The sequence below is a fragment of the Lepidochelys kempii genome, chromosome 14, assembly GCF_965140285.1.
Source record: "Lepidochelys kempii isolate rLepKem1 chromosome 14, rLepKem1.hap1, whole genome shotgun sequence".
In the NCBI taxonomy this organism is placed as follows: Eukaryota; Metazoa; Chordata; order Testudines; family Cheloniidae; genus Lepidochelys; species Lepidochelys kempii.
In genome coordinates this window covers 42953700-42978308 of record NC_136393.1, presented here as the reverse complement: position 1 = coordinate 42978308, position 24609 = coordinate 42953700, and positions in this window count along the sequence as shown.

The following is a 24609-nucleotide window of genomic DNA, read 5'->3' as shown; positions in this document are numbered from 1 at the left end:
GAAGATCTCTGCCTGGGAGCACCGGAAATGGGATGGGGGTGAGATCAAGGAAAGAGGGGAGGGATATGGGTGTGAGGGAAAGAGCTCCTGCCCCAGATGAAGGAATTTGGGGGGCCGAGGGAAGGACACAGCTCCACAGAGAGGAGAGAGAGTTCCTGTGAGTGCCAGGGGCCTCCATTTGTGCTTCCACTAGCCCCCCATTTACAGTGAGACAGAGCAGTACCTGCAGCAGGGAGCGGGACTTGCTGAACAGGGAGGGGAACCTTGAAGAGCATCAGATGAACCACAGCCCTTGCAGCGCCTCGGGCATCTGGTGCAAGTGCCGGATGATGTGAAGCTGGCCCATGACCTTGGCTGTGACATCCTCATGCTGCAGGGGAATGAGAACATGTCAGAGACTGAGACACTCCCCAGGAATCAGGGAGGATGAAGGGCACCTGGAACCAGTGCCATCATTTCCACCCAGCAGCTGCTCATGTCTGAGTGGTGGATTCACCCTCCTGACCCCCAGGATGGAGGCTTGCTGTCCTCTCTAGTGACCTCCAGTGCCAACCCCCCTCCTTGTCGGGTGAGCTCCTGCCACTTCCCCATCAGTGCCCCGACAGCTGTTCCACCTCCAACCCACCTGGGGACACCGCTCAAGTTCGGAGAACCCTCTCCTCCACCCCCACCTCCATCCCCACCCAGGTAGGGCAGGGAGGGGGCTCTAGAAGGGTGGCGGGGGGAGGGAGGGATTCTGGCAGCAGTGAAGTGGGATGGGGAGAGCTTGAGACCTTTCCCCAAGACACCCCAGTGCCAAAACCTGAAACCACAGGATGGCAGCCCTGGGGAACGGGACAGGTCAGGAGCCCCTGACGACTGAATCCTCCCAATCTCTCAAGAGTGGGTCCAGCCCTACCAGCAGCAAGACCCGCTTCCCATGCCCATGTGCCTCAGTCAGTCACCATCACCAGTCAGTCCTTGGCCTCCCAGGATGCCAGGGATGGGAGCAACTCTCGATGGTGGCTCGGGTGACATGGACACTAGGCCGTGGGGAAATGGGTGCAGCTCTGTGGGGCAGGAAAGGTTCCCAGAGGGCACTTAGGGGACTCAACTGTCCTTCCCAGGAGTGATAGCAGAGCACCACATCCGAAGAACAGAAGTCCATGAAGGCCAGAAGTCCCCACTAGGCTCCTTGCTACCAGGCCAGCGAATGGCGAGAGGATGGGAAGGAGGCCCTGGGCCCCACCCCAAGCTTCTGAGTCGAATGCAGCTGCTTACCGTGACCCCCATCAGTTGCTGGGCTTCCCCCAGGAGGGAGTAGACCAGCACCAGCCCAGCCTGGCTGACACGCAGCAGGGGGTCGTGGATGGCCAGCAATGCTGTCTGTACGAAGGATCTTCTCTGCCCGACGGAGAAGAATTTTCCAAAGACCTAAAACCAAGAGGACATGAGGCTCGAGCAGATTGCCCAGAGCCAGCCTCCAAGTCCTGGCGGTACAATGGCATCTCGTGCCCCAAAGGGTGGGGAAGAGAGCTGCTGTGGCCAAGGCACTTCATTCCCTAGGAGGCTTTCAGGGTCCCAGGGCTCAGGGAAGCCCCTTTATTAAAAGGTGGCAGATGCTGAGGGACCAAAGCCTCCAGTGGCTCTTTTGGGAAGGCAATTTATGGCAGGGGCCAGGATGGGCTGGAAATGGATCTCTAATGTGTGTGAGCAGGCCCACTCTGCTGTGCAGGGCACAGAGACGACAGGGGACCCTGTCTTGCTTCCAGCAGAGAGATCTCCTGCACCTCAGCGGCTAGAGGAGTGTGCGTGTGTTGTTACGGGGGGAGGGGGTTGGAGCTGACAGACCAAAGGTCTCTTCCCCCAGCTAAGTGATTTCTCTAGTTGCTGGCTATGGCCTCTGCAGCTCCTTGGTTTCTTCAAGGGGAATCCAACCTGCAGCCTGACAAGAACACGGAGACTCCTGGCCCAGTCCTAGTGTGGGACCTTTAGCACCAGCGTGTCCCACTGGTTGCTGGATGAGGAACTCTGAGCTGGAAATAAGGAGCGGGCTCTTTTCCTGTCTCCAGGAGGCATCCACTGCAGGGAACCCAGCCAGCCCCACTCCCTGAGCTGTGTCATGCCCTGGCACAGTGCCCTTACCTCCCCCACTCTGGCTGTGTTCTTGTAGCCCAAGAGCCGGCTGTCCTGGTGCCAGTCATAGCACCAGAGATCTTCCGCCTCATGTATGGTCAGGCCTGGAAGAGAGAGAGAGAGAGACTTTTCTCCTCATTCTGGTTGCAGTTTCTGTGTCCTTCCAAGCCCATTGGTGGCTGCACAGTGGAGTGGAGAAGAACAGAGGCAGAGAGAGATTTGTCCTCCGGCTGGGGTCAGTCTGAGAGAAATGGTCTGAGGTCCCATTATCAACCTGTGGTCACTCTCAGTCCCGTATTGGGTTCCGTGTCCCAGCTGGGTTCCTTACCCCTCTGTTGGAGCAGCAGTTGGTAGAGCCGGTAAGTCCCCTCCCTGGCCTGCCGGCTGATGTCCTTGTCTGGCTCACTGACAAACAGAGCCAGCTGGGCCACATGGTGACCCATCCGAGGGAACTCGGCTGAGATCTAATGGAAGGGAGAGCAGAGGGGACTCCATCAGCATTTTCCTCTCAGCTCCCTGTCCTCCCTGGGCCAGAGGGCTCCTTTCTCTTAGCCCCTCTGCAGGAGATGCTGGGGGAGAGGAGCTTGAGATCGACCCTTCATTTGCTCTGCTGCCAAGGGAGCCCGCAGCTGCTTTGGGATGCCAAGCAGGGGCTGGAGCATGGGCCCCTTAAAGGCCCAGGGACAACACTGAACCAGGACAAGAAGAACTTGACTCAAGCCTAGCTCAGTCCTGCTCTGACCCTGCCTCCCTATGAAGAACCCTCCTAAGCCACAGCCCCGGCAGCAGCAGCAGATCCTGCAGCCCACTGGAGCCAGCCCGCCTCCGCCTGGAGCCAGCAAGCTGGGCTCGGAGCCCACTTACATCAAACTCAGGGAGGGTGACTGTGTATCTCAGCAGGGCTGTGCTGCTCCTGATAGCCCTGGCTCGCTCCTGCGACACCCTGGACACGACCCAGAGGTTGACATGCTGTGGGGAAAGGAGGCAGGTCAGACTCAGTGGCCAGCTGCTCCTGCTTTGCAAATGAGCCCCATGCCCCCAGCCCCAGGGGCCTGAGACATTCTGCGCAGGGGGCAATAGCTGAGTCCTTGATGGCAGAGCTTTAGAAGGGGATTCTTTCCCCCAGGACGCAGCTTGTACCCTTCAGGTCACAACTTCTCAGAGTCTCTCTAGACTGGGACAATGTTCGCGGTCGGGGCTGGTCCCATCCTCCCAGAACTCCTGATTCCTGAACAGTTCACCAGAAAGAAGATTGAACCCTTGGCCCTTCCTTGCTATGCAAATCCTTGGGGGGATGTAGGGAGTGACTGAGAGCACAATCCCCCCAGGAATTTCAGAGCACATCAGAGGGAAGGGCTGATTCCCTGGGCTCCTCCTCTTTCTCTAGGAAGGAGCATGTGCCTCTTCTCTGAGAACCATCTCCCCAATCTCATGGGCTCTGTGTGTTGGAGGGGTGGGGGAAGGGTGGGTTTTCAGACTCTCACTCCCCAAGACAGCCAGGAGCCCTGTGCTTAGTGCTCAGCAGAACCAGGCAGAGCTCTGGCTTGGAGTCCCAGCTCCTTCCTCTGTCCCTCAAGAAGGAAGGACCTGACACTACATTGCACTGACCTCCCCAACCAAGGACGGCCCACTGGGGACCCAGCTAGGAGGACAGAGTAGAAAATGCATCTTCCAGTCTCTCCTTACCAGTCCCCCAGAGAGTTACGGTCAAATGGGGCTCACCTCCAAGATGAAGTGGAGCCTGTCTGTGTCTGGGGACTCTGCCAGCAGGTTCCCCAGCATGGCATCCAGGACCTCTGGGATGACTTTCTGCAGAGTCTGCAAAGCATGGGTCAGAGTTAGGGAACCTGGGCCTACACGTGCCACAGGATGGGAAGAGGAGTCTCTGGGAAGCACTGGGGAGACTCCCAAACACATCTCCCGGCCTCTCTCCTTCACATCCCACTGCAGGCAATTTGCAAGAATTGATGACCCCTGGACCTTTAATCCATGAGCTTAGCAGGTCTCTGCAGAGGGCCTTGTAGGCAGAAGAGTATGAAACAGCCAAGTTGCTATGGATGGAACCTGGGCTTCTGGGCCAAACACGGCTTAAGAAAGAAAGAAAGAAAGAAAGAAAGAAAGAAAGAAAGAAAGAAAGAAAGAAAGAAAGAAAGAAAGAAAGAAAGAAAGAAAGAAATCCCCCAGGGAGGGGTAATCTCTTCCCTGCTGGAGGGAAGGATCCAACCCTGCAGCTTGTTCCATCTCTGCTACCCCACCCCGAAATCTGGAGCTCCAGCGAATCAAGGGAGCAGGGACCAAGGACTACTCTGGAAGAGGAGGAGGATGGAGGAGGAGGAGGTACCTGGATGCCGGTGGTGTCCTTCTCCGTGCCCAGGGTGAAGACGGAGTGAAGGGCAGCTCGCAAGAGGTGGGTCTCTAGGGCTGGCTCCAGGGCAGGTTTCATGGTGCTGGCAAGAGAGAGGAGCTGGTATTAGACTGCGCAGTATGGGGGTGGGACTGTCGCCAACACGGACACCAAGCCACAGGGATAGAGGCACAGGCTGGCGAGAACGGAAACTGAGGCACTTAGCTAGGGAATGACAAGGCCAAGGTGTCCCAGACAGACAGTGGCAGGACAGGAAAGCTCCTGTTCACTGGAGCCTGCTGCCCCTCCTGTATCTGAGCCCAGGAGTGAGCCCCTCCCCAAGGCCCCTGTCATGTGATGGGAGTGAAAAGAAGAGCCCCGCCAGGAGAAAGTGAATCTTCCCACCCCACCATCTCTGCCAGAGGCGCCACTCTTGGGAGGTGACTTGGGAGGGGCAGTGAGGGTGACTCCCAGCCTTGGGCCTGATCAGCAGTGGGGTTAGGGGAGTCGGCGGGGTGGGGGGTGGGGCTGTCTCGGTACCAGAGGTAGCCCACTGCAGCCAGGGAGTGGGCGAGGACAGCGCTGGGTGACGAGTCATCGGGAAGCTCCTCGATGAGCTCCTGTGAGACGCGAAGGAGACAAAGGAGCATGTGAGATTCAGGCCCAACTGACACCTCCCAGTGAGGAGATGACACAGCCAGTGCCCCACATGGCCAGCAGGATCCCCCACCGCCTCCCACTCCCTTCCTGCCCATCCGACTTGTCCCCCTTCCCGGATTCCTGCCCAGCTCGCTCCCAATCCCCTTCTCTCCTCCTCCCTGTCAAAACTGCCCCCATTCAGCCCCATCCCGACGACCGAGCTGGGACCCTGAGATTCCTTGTCCCACACTCTGAGCTGCCCCCCAGCCCCACAATTCTCCCCCTCCCTCCAGCTGCCGTATGGCGTGTCTCACTCACCACGATCCTCTTCACCACAGCCGCCTTGCAGCAGCGCGGCTCCAGCGTGTCCTCCCCTCTCTCCCATGCAGCCAGACATGCGGGGTAGACGGCCTGAAGGAACAGGAGCTGCTGCCCCTCATCCTGGACCCACCAGGAGTGGGGTATAGTGAGAGAGAACCTGTTAGCTAGGGACCTTCCTGCCCCACCCACACCATCTCCAGGGCTCAGGCCTCAATGGGGGATTGTGGGGACCCGCCTATTCTCCAAATCCCCCACCACTCCTACGCAAGCAGGATCAGGAACTGGGACAGTGCCTGTGGGGGGAGAGGACCTCGGCTGTTGTGGGACAAACACCCCCATCTTGGGGGTCCCACATCATGGATGTAAAAGGGCCCCATTAGGGGTGGTGGATCAGGAGGGACAAGACCCTCGGCAGGGGGTGGGGATGCTGGGAAGGGACAGGGCAATCTTGGTTCCAGCCCAGATGGGGAGCATTTGTACCTTATCTCTGCACTGGAGCTGCTCTCGGATGACTTTGAGAGCAGCTTCATCTTTGGCCACGTCCACCCCTTCCTCCTGCTCCGAATCCAGGGGGGTCCCTGCACCAGGGAGGGAAGGACAGGGGCGTGGTGGGCAGAGCAGGATTCAAGACCCCCCTTCCCACCTCAGGCACCCAGGGCAGATCGGGCCCCAAACCTCCCTCTCAGGGATGCCTTCAGCCCCCAACAGGTGCCGTAGCCCAGAGCAGAGCCCCCCTCCCCTGCCCAGGACTCCAGGGGAGGTGCCGATTCCCCCGGCCCCGGAGCAGCAAGGACCAAAGTGGCAGCAGCTCTTCACACCCCCACCCCCAAGTCCCCGTGGGGAAGGGGCAGCTGTGTGACGGCCGCTGCTCTCAGTGGGGTTCGCGTGGCTCAGGCCAGACTCCTGGGCTGGGGACCCCCCCGCATATCACTGGGAGAGCGTCTGGGCCCAGGGTGTTCACATCCCGTCCTCACCCCTCCCGGAGCCCAGCCTGGCTCCTCACCTGGAACAAAGCAGTGGCCTCCATCGGCCTGGCTGCTGCCAGAGGCACAGGTGCTGCCGCTGTCCCAGGCTGAGCTGCCGGTGCTGGGACAGGGACCTTCCACCTCCTGGCCGGCGGGGGCTGGAAGGTCCTCAGAGACCGGGCAGGGCGATGCCTCCTGATGGGAACGAGGGCTGGGCTCCTGGGGCCGCTGCTGCCCACACAACCAGCCCCAGAGCCACCCTGCCCGGCGCCCCTCCTGGGCTGGGTCCTGTCTGCCAAACCGCAGCCTGGGCCAGCTCCACTGGGGCCTGGTCGGGGCCTCTCCCAGCTCGGCGCCTGCGCCGGGAGCCGGGGTCCTTTTCCAGAAGGCCGGGCACTTCCGCCGTCTGGCCTGGACGGGACCTGCTTCCCCGCCAGCGGGGACGCAGGGCTTGCTCTGCCCCTTGGGAAGATGGCAGCTGCTTCCCTCAGGCTCTGGGGCCACCTGCAGAGCCTTCCTCCGCAACATCCGCAGGAGCCTGGCCATCCTGGAACCGAGCGGGGAGCAGGTGTGAGTCTGGGCTCAAGGCAGCCTTTCATTCCTGGGCCTTTTCTGTCCCTCCTCCTCCCTGCTCCAACCACAGCCGCCCCCTCTGCCCCCACAGGAGTGCAGGGAGTGCCATCTACACACACGGGCAGGAGTTCATTGCATGATCTGCTCCCAACGTTCCCCCTCATAATCCCTGCTGCTGCAATATCCAGGAAGTCTCATCCTTTTCCAGCAATGAGGTCAGTCCCAAAGACCATCGGTTACTCTGGACAAGCAGCCCCCTCCTGTCGTCCCAGGCCACTCTCCCGCCCAGGCTAGAGAAGGAACAGAACTCAGGCGTCCGGACTTCTCCTGGGAAAAGACCCTCGGCACAGGAAGCACAGGGCCCTCCTCATTCCCCATTGATTTCCAGACTCAGCAGCTCACAGGGTCTGGCCCAGTTCAGAGACTCTCAGCCTGGGGAACAGTGTCCCACAAGGGAAGGGCTGGGAGCCCCACTGCTGGAACCTTTCCAAACACACTGGAGACGGCTCTGGAGAAGCCCCTGCCTGGCATAAGAAGGAGGGGCTCTTGGGGGCTGTTTGCAAAGGAAATCCCCCTTTGGAGATAGTCTCTCCCCGTTTCTGCCTCTCCCCAGACAGACAGGGGAAGCCACCGAGGAACCCGAATGCCACTCACTTGCTCTCAGTGATGGGATAATGGATGGCGGATGTTCAGGGTCAGCAGACGTCCCTCGCCCTCCTCCTCACTCTCCAAGCCCAAGGCAGGCTGGAGAGGGTGGTGACCTCAGGAGTTACCCTGCCCAGCCAGCAGGCAGGGTGATGACACGAGGGCGATCGACTGGCTGTGAAAACAAGAGTCTGTCTGATTGCCAAGGGACGGAGAAACTCAGCCAGCAGCAGGGGGGTGCAGAACACGGCCCTAGGGCAGAGGTGACAGCGCCTCCGGGATCCTGACATCCCAGCACTTTACACACCTTCCTGCAGCCTCCCAAACCCACTGGGCTGTAGCGATGGGACCCCAACCCTACTGACGGCAAACGGACTCAGCTACCAGCTCAGGGTCACACCGAGTGTCAGAGCCATGGATGGATCCCTTCACTAACCACGGCCGCACACTCCCTCCCACAGCTGGCAATTGCAACCAGGCCCTAATGTCTGGTCCCCCTGCCTTTGAGAGGGAGTGTCACTCCTGCTTCCATTGCTGCCTATTGATCTGTGGGACTTTGGGCAAGTTGCTCCCCCTCTCTATGGCTCTCTGGGACTCACATCCCTGAATGGACTTTAAAAAAGACAATGGTTAAAGTTTGGCCCCAACTAGTTCTTGTTTCTCAAGACTAGCCATTTTAGCAAAGTTTAGAATTCTTGACATTCAACACCTGGAAACATCCCTTTCTCCTTCGCAGATGGCCTTAACATCCCTTATCTCACCCAGGCTCCCTGCTGCCTGGAGTTAGAGAATTGACCCTGTTCCCATTGGACCTACCCAAGGTGTCACACAGCAAAGCGGTGACGGAGCCAGAAAGAGAAGACAACAGTCCTGATTCCTGTTCTGACTAACAGACAACAACCCGCCAGAGGCAGGATAAAGCCCAGGAAATCAGATGTGAACATTTTCATGGAAACCGTTTTCTGTCAGAAAATCCATTCAGACAAAACCACTTTGTTTCTTGAAATCATAAGAAGTAGGATGAAAATTCTTTGCAAAAATATTTGTTTCCAAAACAAGAGCATCTCCTGTTTGTCACAGTGCAGTCAACTGTTTCGTCGTACACAAAGGGGACACACTATGATCTAGCAAATAGAAAAGGAGTACTTGTGGCACCTTAGAGACTAATGAATTTATTTGAGCATAAGCTTTCGTGAGCTCCAGCTCACTTCATCGGATGCATCTGTAGCTCACGACAGCTGTAGCTCACGAAAGCTTATGCTCAGGTAAATTGTCCTCCTATTCTTTTTGCAAATACAGACTAACACGGCTGCTACTCTGAAACCAACTATGATCTAGAAAATTAGATGAGATGCTTCAGTCTGAGCTAAGTAGTTGCTGCTCTTCACAATTTCAAAAGAATAAAATACAAATAAAAGAGAATATTAGGTCATAATCAGATATGGCTCAGTGTGATCGGACACCGCCTAGTCTGCACTGCTCCGAGTGACACTCTTCAGTGGATCCCCAGCATCCACCCATGGCGAGGTAGGTGGGAGAGGATTGTTATTCGTACTTGACAGAAGGAGAAACGAAGGCTGAGAAAGGAGCAGGGACTTGTCTTAGCTGATGCAGCCAGTCAGTAGCAGAATTGCTCTCAAATGAGCTACAGACCAGCAATTGTTCCTAGTAATTATGCAGCAATTATTTGAGAAGAATTGGAATGTTCAAGAGGATCATGAACTGCTCCGAGACAATGAATGGAGAGCAGCATCCACATTGGTCAGACATATAACTGGTTGTGGCTTATTTGCTTGGTCATAAAAGAGAACAACAAAGACCAGATTTTCCTCCCTGTCAATAGCCCCCTCCTCAGCTGATCAAGGTTGAGACTTTGAAGGGTGGGAGGCTAAGGGTTCTCATCAAATAGCCCAAAGAATGGCCCTGATCACCACCGAGGCAATCACTCTCGGAGCCCTATTCCAGTCTCCTCTCTGTGAGGGCCTCCCAGAACCCACCCGGCCCCCGCTCCACACACAGAACACCTGGTGGTGGGAGGAGAGCAGAGGAAAAGGACAACGAAAGCAAGAAGAGAAAGGTAGGAGGGACAGAGGAAAGGGAAAACAAAAAGGAGAAACCCCAATGTCCCCAGTGATTCTAAGGGACAAAGTCCTAGGTCGGAAATAAAATACTGCCCCCACAATCTAATGTTTTCCTTTCCTAAAAATCAGCCGGCACCTGATGGATCAGACTGAACAGGTTCCAAACCTCTCCGAGGCTCTTACCTTCTATACAGGGACGTCTGTTTTTGAGCAAAACCACTACAAGAAAAGGAGAAAACTCCAAAGAGGGTCCTCCTTGCGCTCACGAACGTGAAAGTGAATGCTCTCTCAGTCCTCCAGGAGAGACCTCGAGAAGGAGACGTGCTGAAGCAAAGCCACAGGGATCTCCGAGGTTGCACCTGTCCTGCACCCCTGTCCTGCCTGGCTGATGTCAAGATCTCTCTGTGAGATCATCGCCTCCCCGCCACCTTTGTCCAATAGGCTGAGGTCCTGCCAAAGGCCCTTGTGATGTCACTGCCACACCCACCCCTCCCCTGCAGTGCTGATGTCCTGCCCCTGTCCAGCCACACTGGATGTTTCAGCCGCTTCCCCGGGATCACCCCACGCAATGTCACTTCCTTGTGGGGTGACACTGACTACACAGTAGAACACAGAGGTTCTTCCCCAGGCCGCAATTAGGTTTTCACAAGTTAGTTGACTTTATGGCCAGAAGCAACCGTTAGAGCATTTAATCTGATCCCCTGCGTATCCTAAGGCCTCCTGTATATCAGAAGAGCTGGGCTTTTCTTTTACTCAAATGTTTTCCAGAAAGGCATCTAGTCTTTATTCGAAGAGATCAAGAGATGGAGAATCCATCATTTCTCTTGATAGTTTGTGCCAATGACAAATCACCCTCTTACAAATCCGGGTCTTATTGTCATTATACTTTTTCTGATTTCTGCTTCCATCCATGGGGTCTTGTCATGCCTTTCTCTGCTACATAAAAGAGCCCTTTTATACTCAACATTTTCTCTCCATGAAGTCAAGCAACTCACCTCTCATTTGTCTTTTGTGTATACTAAACAGATTGAGCTTTTTCAATGTCTCATTAGAAGGCATCATCCCGAATCTTTTCTGTACCCTCTCCAATTGTTTTAACATAATATTCAAAATGTGGACACAAGAACTGGATTCAACATTCCAGCATCAGTCTCACCAATGCTCTTTCACTTCCCTTTCCATTCTCACTACTCTATCCAGCCAAGAATGGCTTTAACCTTTTTTACCACAGTTTCATATTGACAGACCATGCTGAGCAGCTCGTCCACTATGGCCCCGAAATCCTTTTCAGGGTCAATGCTTTCCAACGGATCGTCCCCCATTCTGTAGGGTGCCACCTGACTCCTTTGTTACTGAAGCTATGGGGTTGCATTTGGCTTTATTAAAACCTAATTATTTAGTAAGTATTTTAGAAGAACTAGCCCATTAGAGAGAGAATCGTGAATTACTCAAAGACAATGAATGGAGAACAGCGGCAAGAGCAATCAAATACATGTTTGGTTATGGCTTATTTCCTTGGTCTTAAAAGAGAGTAACGAGGACCTGAGTCTCCTCCCTCACAATAGCCCCAAACTCCCCCAATCAGCACTGAGACTCTGAGAAGCACAAAGCTGAGAGTCCTCACCAGATGTCCCAGGCCACCACCGGAGGGAGTCACTCTTAGAGCACCATTCCAGCCACATGTCTTTGGGAGGGCCTCCCGCAATGAGAGTTGGAGTGCAACCCCCCATCCCCAACTCTACAGGCACAGACAGGTCCTGGTGGTGAAAGGAAAGCAGGGGAAAAGGACAAAGATGCAAGAGAAGACAAGAAAGGAGGGAGAGGCAGGAAAAGGGAAAACAAAAAGGAGAAACCCCAATGTCCCCAGTAATTCTAAGGGACAAAGTCCTAGGTCGGAAATAAAATGCTGCCCCGACAATCTAATGTTTTCCTTTCCTAAAAATCAGCTGGCACCTGATGGATCAGACTGGTCAGGTTCCAAACCTCTCTGAGGCTCTTACCTTCTATACAGGGACGTCTGTTTTTGAGCAAAACCACTACAAGAAAAGGAGAAAACTCCAAAGAGGGTCCTCCTTGCGCTCACGAATGTGAAAGGGAATGCTCTCTCAGTCCTCCAGGAGAGACCTCGAGAAGGAGACGTGCTGAAGCAAAGCCACAGGGATCTCCGAGGTGGCCCCTGTCCTGCACCCCTGTCCTGCCTGGCTGATGTCAAGATCTCTCTGTGAGGTCATCGCCTCCCCACCACCTTTGTCCAATAAGCTGAGGTCCTGCCAAAGGCCCTTGTGATGTCACTGCCACACCCACCCCTCCCTTGCAGTGCTGATGTCCTGCCCCTGTCCAGCCACATTGGATGTTTCAGCTGCTTCCCCTGGATCACCCCACGCAATGAGCGTTCATTGTGGGCTCAAGCCCAACACAGTAAAACGTCAGAGGCTTCTCCCCATGCTACGCTCAGTTTTTCATAAACTAGCAGACTTTATGGACAGAAGAGACAGTTAGAGCATGTCATCTCACCCCCTGCCTATCACATGCTTTCTGTAGAGCATAGTAGCTAGTTTTTGACTACACACGTTCCAGAAAGCCATCTAGTCTTCATTAGAAGACATCAAGAGGTGGGGAATTCCCACCACTTCCCTTTCTAGTTTCTTCCTTTGGTGATTCATCCTCACGGTTGAATATGTGTGCCCTCTTTCTAATATGAATTGGTCTCTTTTGAGTTTCCAGCCACTGGGTCTTGTTATTCTTTTCTCTGCTAGATTAATGAGCCCTTTCATACCCGATATTTTCTCTCCATGAAGTCACTTCAACGACGTCACCTCCTGATCTTTTTGATCATCGAAACAGGCTGAGCTCTTTCAATAGCTCACTCGCAGGCATTTTTCTCCAGCCCACAAAACGTTTCATTGCTTTTTGCTGCCCCATCTCCAATATTTCCAAATCTTTTTTCAAAGGTGGACGCCAAAACTGGATGCAGGATTCCATGATCAGTCTTCCTCATGGTGTGTCACCTCCCTATGCTCCTCACTGCTCTTTTCATACATCTAATGATGGCTTAGCCCTGTTCACCACAGCATCACCTTGGGTGCTCATGTTCAATGGCTTGCCTAGCATAGCCCTAAATCCTCTTCACACTCAGTGCTTTCCTGGATACACTTCCCCACTCTGTAGGTGTGGCCTACATGCTTTGTCGCTAGCTATAGGACCCTTCATTTGGTTCTTTTCCAACTTGTTTTCTTTGAATGGCTCCAGCTTACCAAGGGATCCGATTGCTCTGTGTCGCTGCCCTTTCCTCATCATTAATTACCACTCTGCTACTATTTTATCACCCACCAATGTTAGCAGAAGTGAAATTTTATTTGGGTTGCGGTTCATTGATATTTATTTTCAAGAAATAGTCCTTGAGAGCCTCTTCATATCCCTCGTGCCCATAACCTGCTCCACACAGCACAGTGAGAAAAGGCCGCCCAGCCCAGCTCTGCCCTAGGGGCTAAGCACAGAACAAACGTAGGAGCTTGTGTCATCCATAGCTTCAGAACAACATGTGGGGGTCATCAGCTTACAAAGACACTCTAGACCGGTAGCGTAGACAGGCCCCAAATGTATCTAAGTGTCCCGCCTTGCAAAACAGGAGAGAAAAAAACATAACCTTGAGTAGCTTTATTTTATAGTCGTGGAAACTGAGGCACACAGAAGCAAAGAGATTTGCTCATGGTCAAAAAGTCAGGAATAGAAAATGGCCCATCTGCTGATAGTCAGTCCTGGGCCCTAGCCGTGTTTGTCCTGGCTTCTCTGCTTCAGCTCCAGTAACAACCCGAGTTGAGGTTTTCTTCCTCTCTGTGTCCTTTAACTTCACGTCACTGGAGAAGAAAGATTGTTTCTGACCAGCTGGGTCTAATGCTTAAAAACCTTAATTTTTTTCTTTCGCTAGGATAACGCTGGGCATTTTCTCTCATTCACTTTCCTTTGGAATAATTTCAATCCAGTCCAAAGGATTTCCTCTTCCATTGTGTCTTCAGCACCTTTCCTAGCAAACAGTTACTGTTCAAGCCCAGGTTTCCAGTTTCAGGCTGTCCCAGGGTGAGATGGCCATGAAAGGGGTAGTAGCTCAACTGAACCTATCCCCAGGTGAAGGGAATAAGTGCAGGGGTCACATGAGAAGGAGCAGGATGTATCTAGGGTCCAGGCCTGTTGGGCGATATAAGAACAGCCTGTGCTCAGCCAGGAGAGAGACCCGCAATGGGGGCAGGCCTGGGAGGGGCTTGGATAGTCCTTTCAAGTCAGTTTCGGTACACATTAGGGGATGGAACAGCCAAGCTGCTAGGGTTGGGAGCTGGGCCTCCTGGCAGTGTCCAGGAACGAAAGCACAGCACCTGCCAGGAGGGGAGTCCCCACAGAGGGACACCGTCATCTCCCAGGAAGGGAAAAGGCTCTCACTGCCATTTCTTAACCTCATGGGGTGTTCTCCTGCTCCGCCAACCCCACCCCTATTTCAGCATCTCCAGGTGCCTGAGGGAGCAGGAACCAGAGGCCATCCTGCAGCTGGGACAGAGATGGAGGTTGATGACCTACCTGCCCGTGGTGACCATGGTGCAGGACAGCCCTCAGGACATGCAAATGCAGCTCCAGATCTACAGAATGCAGCTTCCCTTTGCTGGCACGAGACCTTGCAGGTTGCGGGGGGTGAGACAGGCACTAACTTTTGGTAACCCTCAGTGGGATCAGAGGGTAATGGTTTGTAGAAAGTGGTGTTGGAGAGCGTTACAAAAACTAGGCAAGCCATTTACAACACACACTTTGTTTCTCTACAAAAGAAAAAGGACACTAAACTCTCTAAACTACTACATGCCACAAGGGGCTACAACAGTGGTTCTCTTAACGCACCCACCAATATTGTTAATGTATCCACCCATACTTTTAGCCCAGCAGAAGAATCTGTCCTATCTCGGGTCCTCTCCTTCTGCCCCTCCACCCCCATGAATATGATACCGTTCTGTGGTGACCTAGAATCCTATTTTCGACGTCTCCGACTCAAGGAATATTTCTAACACACCTCTGAGCAACATACTAACCCACAGAGACCTTCCTACCAAGACGACAAAAAGAAGGATTCTGGGTGGACTCCTCCTGAAGGTCGAAACAACAGACTGGACTTCTACAGAGAGTGCTTCCACCGACGTGCACGGGCTGAAATTGTGGAAAAGCAGCATCACTTGGCCCATAACCTCAGCCGTGCAGAACACAACGCCATCCACAGCCTCAGAAACAGCTCAGACATGATAATCAAGAAGGCTGAAAAAGGAGGTGCTGTCGCCATCATGAATAGGTCAGAATATAAAAAAGAGGCTGCTAGGCAGGTCTCCAGCACCACTTTCTACAAGCCATTACCCTCTGATCCCACTGCGGGTTACCAAAAGAAACTACACCATCTGCTCAAGAAACTCCCTGAAAAAGCACAAGAACAAATCTGCACAGACACACCCCTAGAACCCCGACCTGGGATATTCTATCTGTGACCCAAGATCCATAAACCTGGAAATCCTGGATGCCCCATCATCTCAGGCTTTGGCACCCTGACTGCAGGATTGTCTGGCTATGTAGACTCTCTCCTCAGGCCCTACGCTACCAGCACTCCCAGCTATCTTCGAGACACCACTGACTTCCTGAGGAAACTACAATCCATCGGTGATCTTCCTGAAAACACCATCCTGGCCACTGTGGACGTAGAAGCCCTCTACACCAACATTCCACACAAAGATGGACTACAGGCCCTCAGGAACAGTATCCCCGATAATGTCACGGCAAACCTGGTGGCTGAATTTTGTGACTTTGTCCTCACCCATAACTATTTCACATTTGGGGACAATGTATATCTTCAAACCAGCGGCACTGCTTTGGGTACCTGCATGGCCCAACAGTATGCCAACATTTTTATGGCTGACTTAGAATAACGCTTCCTCAGCTCTCGTCCCCTAATGCCCCTACTCTACTTGTGCTACATTGATGACACCTTCATCATCTGGACCCATGGAAAAGAAGCCCTTGAGGAATTCCACCATGATTTCAACAATTTCTATCCCACCATCAACCTCAGCCTGGACCAGTCCACACAAGAGATCCACTTCCTGGACACTATGGTGCTCATAAGCGATGGTCACATAAACACCACCCTATACTGGAAACCTATTGACCACTCTACTTACCTACATGCCTCCAGCTTCCATCCAGGACACACCACACGATCCATTGTCTACAGCCAAACTCTACGATACAACCGCATTTGCTTCAACCCCTCAGGCAGAGACAAACACCTACAAGATCTCTATCAAGCATTCTTACAACTACAATACACACCTGCTGAAGTGAAGAAACAGATTGACAGAGCCAGAAGAGTACCCAGAAGTTACCTACTACAGGACAGGCCCAACAAAGAAAAAACAGAATGCCACTAGACATCACCTTCAGCCCCCAACTAAAACCTCTCCAACGCATCATCAAGGATCTACAACCTATCCTGAAGGACACCCAATCACTCTCACAGATCTTGGGAGACAGGCCAGTCCTTGCGTACAGACAGCCCCGCAACCTGAAGCAAATACTCACCAGCAACCACACACCACACAACAGAACCACTAACCCAGGATCCTATCCTTGCAACAAAGCCCGTTGCCAACTGTGTCCACATATCTATTCAGGGGACACCATCATAGGGCCTAATCACATCAGCCACACTATCAGAGGCTCGTTCACCTGCACATCTACCAATGTGATATATGCCATCATGTGCCAGCAATGCCCCTCTGCCATGTACATTGGTCAAACTGGACAGTCTCTACGTAAAAGAATAAATGGACAAAATCAGACGTCAAGTATTATAACATTCAAAAACCAGTCGGAGAACACTTCAATCTCTCTGGTCACGCAATTACAGACATGAAGGTCGCTATCTTACAACAAAAAAACTTCAAATCCAGACTCCAGCGAGAAACTGCTGAATTGGAATTCATTTGCAAATTGGATACTATTAATTTAGGCTTAAATAGAGACTGGGAGTGGCTAAGTCATTATGCAAGGTAGCCTATTTCCCCTTGTTTTTTCCTACCCCCCCCCCCCGCCCCCAGACGTTCTGGTTAAACTTGGATTTATATTGGAAATGGCCCACCTTGATTTTCATACACATTGTAAGGAGAGTGGTCACTTTGGATAAACTATTACCAGCAGGAGAGTGAGTTTGTGTGTGTGGTTTTTGGAGGGGGGTGGGTGAGAAAACCTGGATTTGTGCTGGAAATGGCTCACCTTGATGATCAATCACATTGTAAAGAGAAAAGGAGTACTTGTGGCACCTTAGAGACTAACAAAATAAATTGATTAGTCTCTAAGGTGCCACAAGTCCTCCTTTTCTTTTTGCGAATACAGACTAACACGGCTGTTACTCTGAAAATTGTAAAGAGAGTGGTCACTTTGGATGGGCTATTACCAGCAGAAGAGTGAATTTGTGTGTGGGGAGTGGAGGGTAAGAAAACCTGGATTTGTGCTGGAAATGGCCCAACTTGATTATCATACACATTGTAAGGAGAGTGATCACTTTAGATAAGCTATTACCAGCAGGAGAGTGGGGTGGGAGGAGGTATTGTTTCATGGTCTCTGTGTATATAATGTCTTCTGCAGTTTCCACAGTATGCATCCGATGAAGTGAGCTGTAGCTCACGAAAGCTCATGCTCAAATAAATTGGTTAGTCTCTAAGGTGCCACAAGTCCTCCTTTTCAGTTTGAGAACTGCAAAACTAAGCATCTCTGATGGTATCTTCTAGACTGAGCACTGAATCCCATTGGGTAGATAGAAAGATTAACCTCCATAATCTATACAGAAGCCTGTGGAACCCCATAAGATTGGGTCCTTAATCCATGAAGTATTGGAACTCATTTACAGAACTTTTCTTAAACGTTACATGAATATATTGTCTCGTACTATAGAATTAGAATTTCTCATCCCTATTCCATGATGAGAGATCTTTGAGCTATAATGTATCTTAATTAAAACTATCTTTAGATAGCTTTCTGAGGGGCAAAAAACATTTTATCAAACAAATCCAATTTTTTTTTTTTAAATCATTGATTTTTATCCACCCTGGTTGCAAGTGAATAGCAAAGCTGGTCCCAGCAGGGAGCCAGAGTGTCCCAAATCCTTAGCGGGTGGGAGAGCCTCTCTGTGAGCCTCTGTAAAGCATCTCACTTCAACAGTGACTGGTTGAACGATTTATTGTAAGGGACGCCCTTTCTCAGACCCTTTCCCTTTATTGTCTCCCAACCCTCCACGTCAGTCCCTGACCCAGGATTGCCAAGCCAAACTCAAATACTACTTGTTTGAAATCTCACAGCTCGCCAAGATTACCTAATTGTCCAGGTGGCTGAGCCCGAAGGCAGCTCTGTGAACACCTCCATACCGAATGCCAGCTCCATTTCAGAGACGTCTTTCTTCGTGCAGAAATAGAACACCTCCACCTCTTCGTGGGAAGATGTCGTTTACTCCTCTGATGGGGGCTCCCAAACAGTCCTCAGTTCCGTCAAGGAGACACTCTCCTTTTCCAGTGGATACTTCAAGATGGAGAATGTGAGCAAAGGGGCTGAAGGAGTTTACAGGATTCAAGATGAAATGTACAGGAAGTGTGTGGCTGTCGTAAACTTTACCGTGGTGGGTAAGTTGTGCACTCAGTGACCCCAGAAAAAACTCTGCTCCCCTTGCACTTCTCAGGCCATGTAAAGCCTGTGGAAACATCCTATAAACTCACAGAATATGGAAGACCCCAGCAGATATTGAGCTGGGAGAGCCATCTCCTCTGCAGCCCCAGCCCAAGGGGTGTGTCACGTGGGAATGCGTGAGGAGAGGGACTAGCCAGACCACAATGCACTCTGGCTCTTCTCAGTGGAAGGACGGTCCCTGAGGGCCCCCTGCCAGCCGGCACACACTAGAGCAGCCCCCAAGCTGCTATAACCAATGACGGGACTGGCATTAGAGCTAGGGCAGAGAACCAGGAAGGTGTAAATCCTGTTGTGCCAGAGCAAGAGTCTTCTCTACACTAGGCCCACCTATGTTCCGACCACTGACTCTAGTAACAATGAACATTTTTTGCAAACATGGTCAGCTAGTGACCCAGCTGCCCCGGGGAGGCTAGTCCCTGGCCCCACCCCTCCCTTTCTGCCCCCTTGCCCCTGCAAGAGCCCAAAGCACCCCCACCGTGGCCCCCGGCCCCAGTGCCGGGCAGCTGTCAGGGAGAGGCCCCAGGCCAGCACGGTTGCTGTGTCCTCAGGCCTGGCAGGGCAGAGCGCTGGGAACAGCAAGAGGGGGCCTGGCCTGTGGCGGAGCGTGGGCAGAGCCATGGTAGGCTGTCTGGCAAGTCACAGGCTCCCCCTGCCTACGATACCTGCTGCCCATATTTGCAAAGTTTCTGCAGTGCAGGCAAGGTTTCAAGCACCCCAAGGGCTCACAGGGAAAGTGGCATGTGTTGTATAGGCCATGGGGTAACTTTTATTTTTATGGTGCCTAGCAAGCCTTTTGTTCATCAGGCTGCTCGTTAACATACCCCTGGCTCTGTCTGACTGCGGGATCAGGAGCAAACATTCATGAAGGGTCTGCGCTGAAATCCCTGGGAAATACGTAGTATGCCGTGACCTGTTTTATCTCTGGCCACTGTCACCCTAGTCTCTGAGGCCCAGATCTTCAAAGATCAATGGGAATCGGATACCTAAATACCTTGTAGGATCTGGGCCTAAGGGCCAGATTGTCAAAGGTATTTAGGCACCTAAAGCTGCAAATAGGCACGTAGGGGAATTTTCAAAAGCATGCAGCTGCCTAACTCTCACTGAAGACGGTAGTTAGTCACTTTTGAAAATCCCATTAGTGACCTACCTGCATCTTCAGGAATGCAAATACCTTTGAGTAGCTGGCCCTAGATAATCAAAGGGCTCCAGGGCAGAGGCTGGAATTGAACCAGGCACTTATGGCTCCTAGATCAGCACCTCCCCCTTAGGCCAACCTTCTGCAGTGCAGGCAAGAAGAGGAGAATCAGGCATGTGGTATACGGAGTCCTCACCAACACTTTCCTCCTTTTTTTCTCGTTCCAGAGCCCAGCTCATTCCCACCTACTGTGTCTGGGACCTCCGGTGCTGAGGAGGAAGCTCGTGATGAGACCAAAGGGGATGGGAAGTAGCTTGTGATGGGAGATTTCCTTCCCCAGTAGCCTCTCTCCTCCCAGCCTGAATTTCACACGCCCGTCCCAGGTCCCACTGACATCAGGGTGAGCTTGAGGGCAGTGTCCAGTTGTTCCAGATCTTCTCAGGTGGCCTGAGGGCTTGGGCCACAATTGGCCAAAAATGGACCACGGGGAGCTGGCACAGCAGAGTTGGCTATGGCCAAGGACAAGCCCTTGGCTGATTGAGGAGCCGTGTTTGGGGCCTCTCAACGCGAGTGCAGAGTGTCAATTAAGGGGATGAGTTCAGGGGCAGAAAACTGTGATCCCCAAAACCCAGCATGCTCTGGGGGGGAGCCACCTATGCTAGCCAATGGGAGATGTTGATGAGAGGGGTGTGTCCTAAGCCCTGCCCCTCTCTGTGTTCGATGCTTGTTGTTCGATGCTTGTGATCCTGAGAAAACCCCTCTCTTGCAGTCAGGTGATTTAGATGCTGCTTAAGTCATATCTTGCAGGAATAAGTTAGGTACCTGCCTTGCTCCATGCAAAATGGCAGAGGGGCCATCCTAACCCAGCCCTGTTGTCAGAGCACTCAGCTGGGAGAGTCCCGTTCAATTCTCCATCTTTAAAAAAAGAAGTCAGTCCATTCTTCTGAATGCTCTCAGACAGGCAACTCCTGTTTGTCTGGGTTCGGTGAGGGAGTTGCTTAGTCACAGTCAAATAATTTACTTAACAGTCCAATTCATCTAAGTATTATATTTAACGGGTTTCTGGAATTTGTAACCGCTTTAGCAAGGTCATTGCATGACAGGCTGGTGCACCGTTAAAAGAAACAGGTGCTAGGCGGAAGTAAGCAGCAGCATCTTAAAAGCATTTGTCAACCATTCAGCTTTCTTCAAGTTGCAAGGAGAGAGGCTTGTAGATGGCCTAGAGAAGAAATCGCTTTGCATGAGGATTCTGTCGGTGTTTAAACCGAAGGGGTGTTTTCTGCAAAGGGAGTAGGTGGGAAGGAACCTGCTTTATGGCTCAGGCTCTGTCTGCACTTAAAACACGATAGCTGCTGCAGCCCTTCAGTACAGACACTTCCCACAGCAACGGGACTCCGAGTCCAGCGCTCTAGGCCTCGCTGCCTCCATTCGACAGCTGCAGCGGCACAGGAGCTAGCAAACAGAACTGTAAACAGGGGAGTTTGAGTGGGAGTTCTGTTGGAGGAGAAGGTATTTGTGTGTGTTTGGTTTTGTATTGGTAATATCTGTATGTGTAGAGGCTTGTAGGGGCTTTGTGCTGGGAGAGAAGCTGAGCCCTGATTAGGGGGCGGGGCTTCACTGACTAGGGGTCCTATAAAGGTAGCAGCCAGTCAGGCAGCGGCACAGGAGCTAGCAAACAGAGCTGTAAACAGGGGAGTTTGTCTTGTGGTGCTTGTGTGGGGTTTGGTTTTGCTGTGGGTGGTGGTGTTTTGGTGTGGTTTGTGTTTCCCAGATTAACAGGATTTAGGTGGGAAGGCTATGACAGATTCAGAGGTGGCAGTGGGAGTGACCCATGTAGCAGATGACACAATGAAGATGACTGGATGTGGAAGCTGTGGTATGTACATGATCCTGGAGGGGGCACCTGGTAAGAGTTTTGTCTGCATGAAATGCCGTCTGATAGAGCTGATGGAGGAAAAGATCAGAGGTTTGGAGATGCAGGTGGAAAGTCTGGTAGAGTTTAGGAAGGGGTTTGAGCAGATTATGGAGCAAAGACATGAGGTATCTGAAGGGAAAAGCTCAGACTTGCAGATGGAAGCAGGACTAGGGAATTCTGAGGTGAGACTGGGTGAGGAAAGTGGTCAGTGGAAGCATGTGACTAAAAGAACTAGGCAGAGGAAAAGACGGGCTAGTGAAGGAGAAATAGAGCTTCAGAATAGGTTTGCAGAGTTGGAAAATGAAGAAGGGGCTCAGCAGGTAGTCACTGAAGGTGACAGGGCAAGGAAGAAGAGAAGAGCGGTTAGTCCTATAGGAAAAGGGGAAGAGTTAATGGAGATTACACCAAATATGAGCCCCAGGAGGATACAGGATGGGTTAAAAAGGATTACAAGGGAGAATGGGAATGGAAAGAACTTGCAGCCAGAGGGAACAGGGGATAGACTGGAGAATAGCACCGTCACTAGGAAAAGGCAGGTCTATGTGATTGGGGACTCTTTACTGAGAAGAATAGATAGGCCTGTAACCAGAGCTGATCCAGAAAATAGGAGGGTGTGCTGTCTTCCAGGTGCTAAGATACGGGATGTAGACCTGAGGTTGAAAAGGATTCTAAAGGGAGCGGGAAAGAATCCCCTAATTATCCTTCATGTGGGAACAAATGATACGGCTAGATTCTCGCTGGAAAGTATTAAGGGAGACTATGCTAGGCTGGGGAGGACGCTTAAGGAAATTGAGGCTCAGGTGATCTTTAGTGGGATTCTGCCTGTTCCTAGAGAAGGGCAACAAAGGTGTGACAAGATTATGACTATCAATAGATGGCTTAGGCAGTGGTGCTATAAGGAGGGCTTTGGGATGTATGGCCATTGGGAGGCATTCATGGATAGAGGACAGTTCTCTCGGGATGGACTTCATCTGAGTAGGGAAGGAAATAGACTTCTAGGATGGAGGCTGGCACAACTGATTAAGAGAGCTTTAAACTAGGAATTTGGGGGAGATGGTTGGGAGATGTCCAGGTAATCTCCACGCCAGAATTTAGCATAGAGTGGAAAGAAAATGAAGTAAGAGTGGATACAGCTGTAGGTAGGAGGAAGGGCAGTGTAGATACAAGTCTAATAGGTTATACTGGTAGTAAAATAACCGTGCCTAATAGGGTACAGAATGTGAGTGAGGCCAAACAGCAAAAATTAAGATGTTTGTACACTAATGCAAGGAGCCTAGGTAACAAAATGGAGGAACTAGAGTTACTGGTGCAGGAAGTGAAACCAGATATTATAGGTATAACAGAGACCTGGTGGAATAGTAGTCATGACTGGGCTACAGGTATTGAAGGGTCTGTGCTGTTTAGGAAAGACCGAAATAAAGGTAAAGGTGGTGGAGTAGCACTGTATATCAATGATGAGATAGAATGTAAAGAAATAAGAAGCGATGAAATGGATATGACTGAGTCTGTCTGGGCAACAATTAAATTGGGGAAGAAAACTATTAGAGCCTCCCCTGGGATAGTGCTTGGGGTGTGCTATAGACCGCCGGGATCTAATTTGGATATGGATAGAGCCCTTTTTAATGTTTTTAATAAAATAAATATTAATGGAAACTGTGTGATCATGGGAGACTTTAACTTCCCAGATATAGACTGGAGGACGAGTGCTAGTAATAATAATAGGGCTCAGATTTTCCTAGATGCGATAGCTGATGGATTCCTTCAGCAAGTAGTTGCTGAACCGACTAGAGGGGATGCCATTTTAGATTTGGTCTTGGTGAGTAATGAGGACCTCATAGAGGAAATGGTTGTAGGGGATAATCTTGGCTCAAGTGATCATGAGCTAATTCAGTTCAAACTGAATGGAAGGATTAACAAAAATAAATCTGCAACTAGGGTTTTTGATTTCAAAAGGGCTGACTTTCAAAAATTAAGGAAATTAGTTAGGGAAGTGGATTGGACTGAAGAATTTATGGGTTTAAAGGTAGAGGAGGCCTGGGATTATTTTAAATTAAAGCTGCAGAAGCTATCGGAAGCCTGCATCCCAAGAAAGGGGAAAAAATTCATAGGCAGGAGTTGTAGACCAAGCTGGATGAGCAAGCATCTTAGAGAGGTAATTAAGAAAAAGCAGAAAGCATATAGGGAGTGGAAGAAGGGAGGGATCAGTAAGGAAAACTACCTTATTGAGGTCAGAATATGTAGGGATAAAGTGAGACAGGCTAAAAGTCAAGTAGAGTTGGACCTTGCAAAGGGAATTAAAACCAATAGTAAAAGGTTCTATAGTCATATAAATAGGAAGAAAACAAAGAAAGAAGAAGTGGGACCGCTAAAAACTGAGGATGGAGTGGAGGTCAAGGATAATCTAGGCATGGCCCAATATCTAAACAAATACTTTGCCTCAGTCTTTAATAAGACTAAAGAGGATCTTAGGGATAATGGTAGCATGATAAATGGGAATGAGGATATGGAGGTAGACATCACCATATCTGAGGTAGAAGCGAAACTCAAACAGCTTAATGGGACTAAATCGGGGGGCCCAGATAATCTTCATCCAAGAATATTAAAAGAATTGGCACAGGAAATTGCAAGCCCATTAGCAAGAATTTTTAATGAATCTGTAAACTCAGGGGTTGTACCGTATGATTGGAGAATTGCTAACATGGTTCCTATTTTTAAGAAAGGGAAAAAAAGTGATCCAAGTAATTATAGGCCTGTTAGTTTGACATCTGTAGTATGCAAGGTCTTGGAAAAAATTTTGAAGGAGAAGGTAGTTAAGGACATTGAAGTCAATGGTAAATGGGACAAAATACAACATGGTTTTACAAAAGGTAGATCGTGCCAAACCAACCTGATCTCCTTCTTTGAGAGAGTAACAGATTTTTTAGATAAAGGAAACGCAGTGGATCTAATTTACTTAGATTTTAGTAAGGCGTTTGATACTGTGCCACATGGGGAATTATTAGTTAAATTGGATAAGATGGGCATCAATAGGAAAATTGAAAGGTGGATAGGGAATTGGTTAAAGGGGAGACTACAACGGGTCCTACTGAAAGGTGAACTGTCAAGTTGGAGGGAGGTTA